Source organism: Budorcas taxicolor, chromosome 23 (assembly GCF_023091745.1).
Source record: "Budorcas taxicolor isolate Tak-1 chromosome 23, Takin1.1, whole genome shotgun sequence".
Taxonomy (NCBI): domain Eukaryota; kingdom Metazoa; phylum Chordata; class Mammalia; order Artiodactyla; family Bovidae; genus Budorcas; species Budorcas taxicolor.
In genome coordinates this window covers 40,543,173-40,553,680 of record NC_068932.1, presented here as the reverse complement: position 1 = coordinate 40,553,680, position 10,508 = coordinate 40,543,173, and positions in this window count along the sequence as shown.

Below are 10,508 nucleotides of genomic sequence, written 5' to 3'. Positions count from 1 at the left end.
TCAGGGGCTGAACAGGAATCTAGGAGTAGTCAAGTGCTAAAGGAGCTAAAATAATTGATAATAGCACCAAATGCATCTAAATGGACTGAGTAGATGAGCAGGTGGATCATTCTGAACCTCCTTTGCTGAGAATAAACCGCTTTCAGGTCTGTTTTGGTTCAAACAACCTGTGACCTGGATGCTTTCCACCCTGCTGACTGGGCCCGACATCATCTCAGAGCTCCCCCGGTACCAAGAACCCTTTCAACAACCCCTCTGGGGCACCAGGGAAGGGTGTCCGTGAAATCTTCCACGTGCTTTGTGATCATTTATTTGAGTTTTGTTTTACTGTGTAAGCACTACAGCAGTTAGCAACCAGATTCTGAGACAGGTCTCATAAATCAGGACAACCACCTTGAAATCCTCCCCACCCCCCAACCCCCGTTCCTGCCCTATTCATTCTGGAAACAACAAGCAGACAGGGCATCAAAAGAAGGTGCTGGGTTACTCTCTGGAGCTGCCTGGGGACTCCTGAAGTTGCCTCTGAGGCATTACAGTGAGGTGTTGATGAGGGGTGAGAGTGAGGTGGTGGTCAGAGAGACTGGAGTTGGTCTATAGTGGGTGTCAAATGAAGCCAGATTATCCTGGGCAATAAAACACTTGTTTGCCCAGATCTGGAATGTTCGGGGCACTTTGAGAAAGTCCCAAGGGGAGAAAAAGGTCCAAAAGAGAGTCACCAAACTGTTCTGAAGGCTTCAACAGCAATAGGGCTGTGCTCCTTCAAGGTCAAGGATGTGGACTAGTATGACTTGGCCAAAGTCTGGCTTACAGTCACCATTGGCGGGGAGCATCCGAGGGTCCAGGTCATTTGGTTTTGACCCAGGGGAGGGGAGTGGTGAATACTGTGAATTACCTCATTAGACCTAGGAGGCTTTGGCATAACAAACCCCAAACATATCTGAATGAAAATTCAACTGGACCTCAGACTGGCTTAGGCAGAACAAGGAAATCGTGTCCCATGGGTGCTGATCTAACATTAAATCCTCCTCATGGATATGCCTGTTGGAGGCTGTCATGAAGAAGAGAGGCCTGATCTAATTGGAATCTTGATTTCCAACTTGATCCAATTAGCATGTCTGGTTTGCTGAGGTCCTTTGGGGACTGAGAGGAGTCCAGTGACCAGTGGCAATGGAAAGTTCCTGTTTGGAGCTGGAAGTAAACCAGATGTTGTGTGTGTGACTGGCTGTCAGTGTTGATCTTGGTTCACATGAGGATGGCTCCTTGTAGATGTGTGGGCTAATCAAAGCCAACTGGCTGTCTGGTTTTAAATACATCTGGCCCACTTGCCCAGTCCCCAACCCCCCACCATAACTGATTCAGCCTTTACACAAGTAAAGCTCAAGTTAAGGATTCACCTATCTTTTGCTGAGCACCTACAAGGTGACAGGTATCATGCTGGGCACTGGGGACGCACTTGACACAGACTCCGCCCTAGCAAGGACTTCAGGGCATGATCTGGCCTTGACCTGCTTCTCCAAGGAGGTGCAGGGCCACATCACACCTTTTGTGCTACAGTCACACTGGCCTCAGGGCCTTTGCACATGCTGCCCCTCTTGGAATGTTCTTCCTCCTCCCCTCACTGTCCCTTCTTTCAGGCCACAAATGCCTTTCCTGACCACTCCTTCTAAGGAGTAGACTTTCTACCCAGTGATCCAACAGATAGGCATAGTAACAGTAGCTATTACGTATTCACCTTATTTTTTTTTCTTTATAGCCGTTACTGCAATTTTAAATTATTTTATGTTTGCTTGCCAAGCAGAGCATTGCTGCTTTTGTTCAGTTGTGAAGTCATGTCCGGCTCTGCAACTCCATGAACTGCAACCACACCAGGCTTCCCTGTCTTCACTATATCCTGGAGCTTGCTCAAACTCATGTCCATTTAGTCGGTGACACCATCCAACCATCTTATCCTCTGCTGCCCTCTTCTCCTCCTGCCCTCAATTTTTCCCACCATCAGAGTCTTTTCCAGTGAGTTGGCTCTTGCATTAGGTGGCCAAAATATTGGAGCTTTAACTGTAGCATCAGACCTTCCAGTGAATATTCAGGGTTGATTGGTTTGACTGGGATTGATATTAGGATTGACTGGTTTGATCTCCTTTATGTCCAAGGGACTCCCAAGAGTCTTCTTCAGCACCACAATTTGGAGCATATTGGTTAAGAATGTGCCCTGGGTAAGACTACTGCGTTCAGATCTTGACTTTGCTACTCCGTGACACTGTGTCTTCACCTTAATGCCTGAATTTCTTAATCTGTAAAATGATAATGATAATTTTTTTAAAAGGTCAGTTTGATTAAATCTTTTAGCTAATGGAACCACATTTCCCTCTTTCACTTTGGACTATTTGCTTAATAAAACATTAATATAGCAATGGAATAGAGTCAGACTACATTCATGCACGGATGGCATTAAACTAAAAAACTTGTATTTTTAGACTATGATTATTAAAATAACTATATATCTTTATTAAATGGAGCAATTTACACCTATAAAATTTGAGGAGGAGATTTTGCTTGCCTGTAAAATATATAAAAATAGTTCTGAATTAGGAAAAGACAGTTACCTTCCAAGCTCACAAAGTGTAGCCTGAGATTTATGTGGTCAGTGGATCCATATGTGTAAAACAACTGAACTCAGATGGTTCAACTTAATCTCAAAAAAACTGGCCATTTCTAGGGTTTAATCATTTGTTATTAATAGCTCAACATAATGAGAGGAGACTAGGTAGTTAATATGTCTAAAATATAGCAGGTATTAATGACATGCATGAATTATTGTAAACTGTAACGGGAAGTATGATGAGTAGCTTAAAACAAAAGAAAATAATTTTTAAAGCATTTCAAAAGAAGCGTAACAAGTTGTTGGTGATAGGTAATGTTTTACAAGAGAAGGTATATGTTTTGGAGCATTTTTTGAAACGTGGATCTTGTGGTGAAAAGAAGCCTGTTAGTTTTAGAGTCGAGTACTAATTGATGTGGTTAACATGTGATATGGCAGCTGTGGTCATGGGAATGACATGACATATTTCCAGTACTTTAACTAGCAACCTAGAACTTCTTTTGTTCTCTAATGAGAGCACTTTAAATAATGCACGAATGGTGTGACTCCTGAGTGATGTATGTATCATCACAGTGTTGATAATGAAGACCTCCATGACGCCATGAAATCTCTGATAGCTGATACCATTGGCGATTGGTGTTCTGCTGAATTAAGGGGTTTGGTTAACTGAAGTACCATGTGTAGCCTGTATAGATTCTGAATATTCAGGCTTGCACCCAATAAAATTCACAGGAGATTAATGTGCTGCTGAATAGAATTTCATTTTTCATTCAAAAATTATGTAAGATGATTATAATGTTTTATAGTCACCATTCTGAGCACCAGTGATTATTCTGACGGTGTCCGACTGGTTGGTAGGTCATTTCAGTTGACGTCTTGGACAAATATATTGTTTCTAGACTGGTTGAGATTAAAGTGATAGAGTAGTTCACACTTAGTGAGAGCTGTTCATGGGTCAAGGCTTGGCGTGGCGTGGCATGCATGCCCAGTCATGTCTGACTCTTGGTGACCCCATGGACTGTAGCCCACCAGGCTCCTCTGTCCCCGGAATTTTCCAGGTAGGAATACTGGAGTGAGTTGCCATTTCCTATTATAGGGGATCTTCCCCACCCCGGGGTGGAACCCACATCTCATGCATTGGTAGGCAGATTCTTTACCACTGTGCCACCTGGGAAGCCCCTTCATGGGTCAGGCACTGACCTAGGTCCTTTATAGTTTAATTCCTTTAGTCGGCACAGCAACCCACTGGAATAAGTACTAGTACTAATCTCATTTTATGCATGATGAGGCCGGGGCCCCCAGCAGTGAACTTGTGTAATGCTTCTCTTAATAAGTGGAGGTGCTAGGATTGGAATCCAGGCAGTCTGGCTCCAGAATTCATGTCTTGGCACCTTTACACGATACCAGTCTTCGGTTGGTGTGGCCATTTTAGTCGGGGGGAGGGGGGGGTATGTGCATGCGAAGGAGCCTGATAAATTACTTAAACATTGAAAAATGTGATGATGATGTCTGTGTTTTCCTATTTTTACATGATATCTACATATATACATGTATGGTTTGCATAGGCCAGATTTTCTCAAATGGATAAGATTATTGTTTTATTTTCTGGCTGGAAATCTCATATTAGTTATCCAGGTCTTGGGTTAAGTTTTCCTTTCCTCTGGTGATCTTTTTGAAAATACTGTTGGAAGAGAAATAGTTTGTTGCAAATTAAAACATCAAATGCCCCAAGATAATTAGGCTTTGAATGGACTTTCTTCCGTCTGTGAAGCACTCTCTAAAGCAGTTGTATCTTGAGGCCTTAGACAAACACTTCTTAATTCATTAGACAGAGTCTCATTGTGAACTTTAGAACTATAATTTAAAAATTAAAACAAGTTATTTAACTCTCGTTGTGGGCTACAGCATATATATTGCAAAATAAAGGAATCAAAAAATCTATTCTCATTCAAATGCTGGTTTGCAAATGTTTGAGAAATTATGATGTTTAGAGATTGTTAGCATAGATTAAAAGTATTATTATTTCATAAATGAGGAGTATTTGTTTACATTTCTTGGTGCGTCTTTAAGTACATTTTTATTGAGGTGGAACATATATAAAAAGTGAATAAATCGTAAGTATATAATTTGATCAAACTTTTACAAAATAAAGACATCTGTAAATCAGCACAGCTATAAATAGCGCCCAGACCAAAACATAGATTACTGAACTCCCAGAAGACCACCCTTTTGCCTCCTTACAGGCATACCCTCCAAAGGTCAACTACACTGACTGCTAACAGAACCAATTAATTTTACCTGCTTTTAAACTTTCTATAATGAGATTCATACAGTGTATGTTATTTTGTGTAAGACTTCATTCTGAATGTGAAGTTTATTCCTGCACTTGAATATAGCAATATCTTTTGTCCCAGTAATGAATTTCATTTGGGGATTCATTTCATAGATGTCATTTAATGGGCTTCCTTGGTTGCTCAGATGGTGAAGAATCTGCCTGTAATGCAGGAGACCTGGGTTCCATCCCTGCGTCTTGAAATCCTCAGGAGAAGGGAATGGCTACCCACTCCAGTATTCTTGCCTGGAGAATTCCATGGACAGAGGAGCCTGGCAGAGGGCTATAGTCCGTGGGATCACAAAGAGTTGGACACGGCGGAGTGACCAACGCTTACCATTTAAATGAGTACTTTCTCTCCTCCAGGCAATGCTAGAATCTTTGAACTTTTCTACACTTTGTTTATCCCTTTCCCTCCTTTTTACTGTTGTCATGCATGTTACTTTCCAATTTTTATATTTTTATAGATTTATTTGAACATATAAAATATTTTTATAGGTTTTTGTATTTACTTAGGACTATCCACGTGACACCAATGACCCTTTTCCATTTCTCTTTATTTCATCCTGCATTGCTGGCTTCCCACCTGGGATCACTTTTCTTCTGTCTAAAAACAAAATTCCCTTTAGTATTTCCTTTAATACAGGTCTGTGAGTGCTTAATTCTCTTAATTTTTGTTATTCTAGAAATGTCTCTATTTTGCTTCCAGTTTTTGTTTTCAGTTTTTAAATATTTTTATTGAGATATAAGTTCCATACAGTAAAGAGAACACATCTTGAATTTATAGCTTAATTCATTTTTATATATGTACACGCCTGTGTAACCACTACCAAGATCAAGATATGAAACATTTACAGCATCCCAGGGCACTTCTGTGCCATCCAAGTCCAAGGCTGCCCAGAGGTAATCACTACTCTGACCTCTAGATTAGTGGGTCAGATTAGTTTTACCTATTTTAAAAAATTAATGCAAATTGAAATCATATCAAGCACTCTTTTGCTTCTCCTCTCTTTTGCCTAACATTATGTCTTTGAGTTTCATCTATGTTGTGTATATATGAGTAGTTATTTTTGACTGTTGTTGCTGTATAGTATTCCATTGTATGACGTTACCATATTTGACCTGTTCGTGATCATTTGGTTTGTTTGCAGTTTTGACTATTGTAAATAGTGCGACTTCTAACATTCTTGCTTAACTCTTTGGAGGACATAGTGCAATATTTTTGAATACATGCCTGGAAATGAAGGTGCTGATTCATTGGGGGTGTGTGTGTGTATATATATATATGTGTATATATATATATATATATATATATATATATATATATATATAAAATATTTAGCAAAAAAAAAAAAGATAATGTGTCTTTTTTTCCCCCTGTATGCTTTAAGAGTTTTATCTTTGGCTTTAGCTATTTTACTGTCATGTGCCCGGAAGTAATTTTTCTTTGTATTTGTCTGTAATTTGATGTTATTTTTCAGTCTTGGAAAATTCTCAGCCATTTCTCTTCAAATATTGCTTCTGCCCCCTCCCTTTGTTCTCCCGCTCTGGGACACTAATCACATGCATTTTAGACTTTCTCATTGCATCCTGTATACCTCTGATGCTGTTTTCTCTGCTTCCCAACCCCTTCTCTCTCTGTTCGTCAGTCTTGACTCTTTTCTGTTATGTTTCTCAATGGTCTCTCTCTCTCTTCAGCCATATTTACTTTTCTGTTAAAGTGTTCTGTTGAGTGCTTAGTTTCAGTTATTCTGTTTTTCTGACACTTCCATTTCTTTCTGTTTTAGAATTTCTACATTTTTATACATTTTACTTCTCTTTTCTTGAATGTATTAATTGTAGTTATATTTTAAAGCCTAATAACTCTAATATCTGGGTTAACTGCAGTCTGTTTTCATTGCAAATGTTTTGTCTTGGTTCTGTTTCTTGGTTACAATCAGGTAATTTTGCACCTTAAGCTAGGGACTTCTGTATGAATTTTGCAGGAGCTTGGCATAATATTTTCCTCCTGCAGAGAGAATACACCCTATCCTTGGGCAAGCAGCAGAGAGGTAGATTATTTCAGTCCTATAAGGGACCAAGGGGACCCAAGCCTAGTTCAGCACTTTTGCAGTGTTTGGTCCTCTCCTGGTTTGCTTTCCTCCTAGGATGGCATTCTCTCGGGTTTCCTAGAGCCCCAACTCTTTGGTGGGTCTAGAACTCTTTTTTTTTTTTTTCCTGTCTTTCCATCACGTTGAGATAGCCACAAATTCTGTTCCATTCTCAAGCCCCTTTCTGCTTGGTTTCTTAGCTTCTCTTTCTGTGCTGCTTGCTGAGAAAATGCTTCTAGGAGAAATCACAGAGTATTGGGCTCAGTCTTTCTCTACCTTGCTTTCCTCCATATCTTGCCCTTCAAATTCTGGCTGCTTGGCAACTCTGAACTCCAAGTTCTGTCTCTCCAGCTTGAGGGGTTGCTTAACCTCTGCTGGCTCCTCTGCATCTTAGTAACCTCTTTTCACTTTGCTTCTCAGATTTGTGCTTCAGGCCAAACACCGGCAAATGCTCCAAGGAGAAAAGAGGTGCAGAAACTTGTGCTTGCCTCAGTGACCTTTCCGCCTCTCTGGGACATGCCTTCTCAAGCCCTAGATATCTTGGCAGTTCTCTAATGCCTTTAGATGGACGGTTTGGGTATTTTATTCAGCGTCTCTCCTGCTGAGATCTACTACAAGTTACTCCATCATACGCTTTTAACTTTTAATAAACAGATGCTACAGTCTCCAACCAACCCAAAGTTAGACACTAAAATAGAACACGGTGTGACTATTTTTATATTTTCTTCACTATTTGCTGTGATGTATAATAGCTTCTGGAACGCCTTAAAATCACCGAGAGTACAGATTTTGGTTTCATTATTGTTTAGGTTAAGATAGAAAAGGAAAGGTCATAATGTGACTCAAGTATTCATCTGGTGAAAGACCCCTGGCATCTTGGGATCTTGGTGTAACTACAGTGAGGTCACCGGATGCGGGAAGGGTTCAGTTCAGTTCAGTCGCTCAGTCGTGTCTGACTCTTTGCAACCCCATGAATCGCAGCACGCCACGCCTCCCTGTCCATCACCACCTCCCGGAGTTCACTCAAACTCATGTGCATCGAGTCGGTGATGCCATCCAGCCATCTCATCCTAGGTCATCCCCTTCTCCTCCTGCCCCCAATTCCTCCCAGCATCAGAGTCTTTTCCAATGAGTCAACTCTTCGCATGAGGTGGCCAAAGTATTGGAGTTTCAGCTTCAGCATCATTCCTTCCAAAGAACGCCCAGGGCTGATCTCCTTTAGAATGGACTGGTTGGATCTCCTTGCAGTCCAAGGGACTCTCAAGAGTCTTCTCCAACACCACAGTTCCAAAGCATCAATTCTTCGGCGCTCAGCTTTCTTCACAGTCCAACTCTCACATCCATACATGACCCCTGGAAAAGCCATAGCCTTGACTAGACAGACCTTTGTTGGCAAAGTAATGTCTGCTTTTGAATATGTTATCTAGGTTGGTCATAACTTTCCTTCCAAAGAGTAAGCGTCTTTGAATTTCATGGCTGCAATCACCATCTGCAGTGATTTTGGAGCCCAGAAAAATAAAGTGACACTGTTTCCACTATTTCCCCATCTATTTCCCATGAAGGGAAGGGACCAGATGCCATGATCTTCGTTTTCTGAATGTTGAGCTTTAAGTCAACTTTTTCACTCTCCTCTTTCACTTTCATCAAGAGGCTTTTTAGTTCCTCTTCACTTTCTGCCATAAGGGTGGTGTCATCTGCATATCTGAGGTTATTGATATTTCTCCCTGCAATGGGTTAGCACTGAGCTAAATAACTCGTCTCTGTCTCAGTTCCCTGTAGGCAAGTGTCCTGAGGTGCAGACACTGGTGTCACTTATAGGCTGAGGTGAGCTCCGCTACTTGGAATTAGCATCGGCCTTCTTCCTGGGATGTGAGTATCTCAGTGGCCCAGGAGGGCTACAGCTGCCAGTCACTCCCGCTGTCATCGGAAGGAGAAGCCCCCTTTTAAATGGACAGCATTTTAAAGGCTGTCAAATAAGAGCAAGAAGGGCAGGAGTCAAGTTCGTCTTGCTCAGAGGGTGCTTAATCTTTAGAAAAATGCCTACTTCAGGTTTTGCAAAGGAAAAATAAGTGGCCATTTTCCCACCCTTCGTTCTTTTGGTAAATATTATGTCCTTACTATGTGTCCAGGTGCTGTGGGGAACACATAGGAATATAAGACATTATCCATCGCAATCCCAGCAACTCCACCGTCTAGGGAGTAGCCAAGATTTGGCTCACAAGTCAAAGCAGCTTGCTGTTTAGGGTGAGCATAATTTCTATGGAAGGTGAATGCTGGGGCAGGTTGGCCGAGGGGGAGATCTATGAGGCACGGAGGGATCCAGGAGGGCTTCCTGAGGGAGGCCACTCTCGCTGATGCCACTGCTCAGCAGCTCTTAGCTGCTGCTTCCTGAGATGACCTGATGCCCAGCCCTGCTTCATGCTTTCCACTGACTCTTTCTTCCTTTTTTGGTTCTGTGGTCTAAACAAGATTTGACAACAACTGCCACTTTAGCATTCTGTGGCATATTCCTGGGCAAGTCCCTCTGCAGGGCAGTTGGTGTTATGGGATGTCTTCCCAGGCTTTCTTCTTCTTTGAACCTTTGCCATCCGGATTGAACCCTCCCCTGCCAACAGCTCCCTGCCCTATACCGTGGCTTCACCATCAGCAGTTGCCAGGAGATGAGTGAAAAGGCTGGGCAATCAGAGAGAGAACCAGAACCTGGGCTGCTCGGGCTCCATGGCTAGAGCTTGGAAGGGGCTTCAACAAATTAGTGGCATTGAGAGAAAACTCTTTGTAATCATTTCCTCCCTTTCGCTTGTTGGCTCCATGAATTTTCCAAAAGGCAGTGGCCAGAACTTTATGGAAACCAAATGATATGGTATTTGAGACGAATAAAAGATAATTGCTTCAGAGTATCAATTCATCTCTTCCCTGTAGCTCAGTAAAGAGGGTTTCCTAGCCCTCATGTCCTTGGAATCAAAAAGGTGTTTATTATTTAAGGCTGATGTTAATTTGTGAAGTCATTTAGCCTCAGAAGTAGTTTTTTAAAAAATAAGTTCAGGCTCCAGCATGGAGGCATCCTAGTGGTAGAGGGGGAGCAGAGAACGGGATATGAAGGAGAAAGGATGGTGAGCCCATGCGGAAGGCAGAGACCAGGTGGGGCCCCTCACTGCAGATGGGATTCTTCGAGGTCAAGTACTTTACTGAGTACCCAGCAGGGATTCATGTGGTTCAGTCTCATTGATTATTGGAACTGAGTTGCGTCCTTGCACGTGCTGGTGCTATACTCTCACTAATACATCTTACTTGCCTGAGAGTGAATGTCTCCTGGGCTATTCCCTGCCTTGGGGAGTGGTTAGAGTGAGGGCTGCAGCACTCAGGAAATTCTCAGACCCCATCATCTGGACCTCCTGGGTTTCAGCAACCTCCCATGTGGCCTTTGTGGACATGATGGAAAACTGAGAGCCCAGTGCAGTCTGAGCATCCATATCCAGTTGAAGGAGACCCA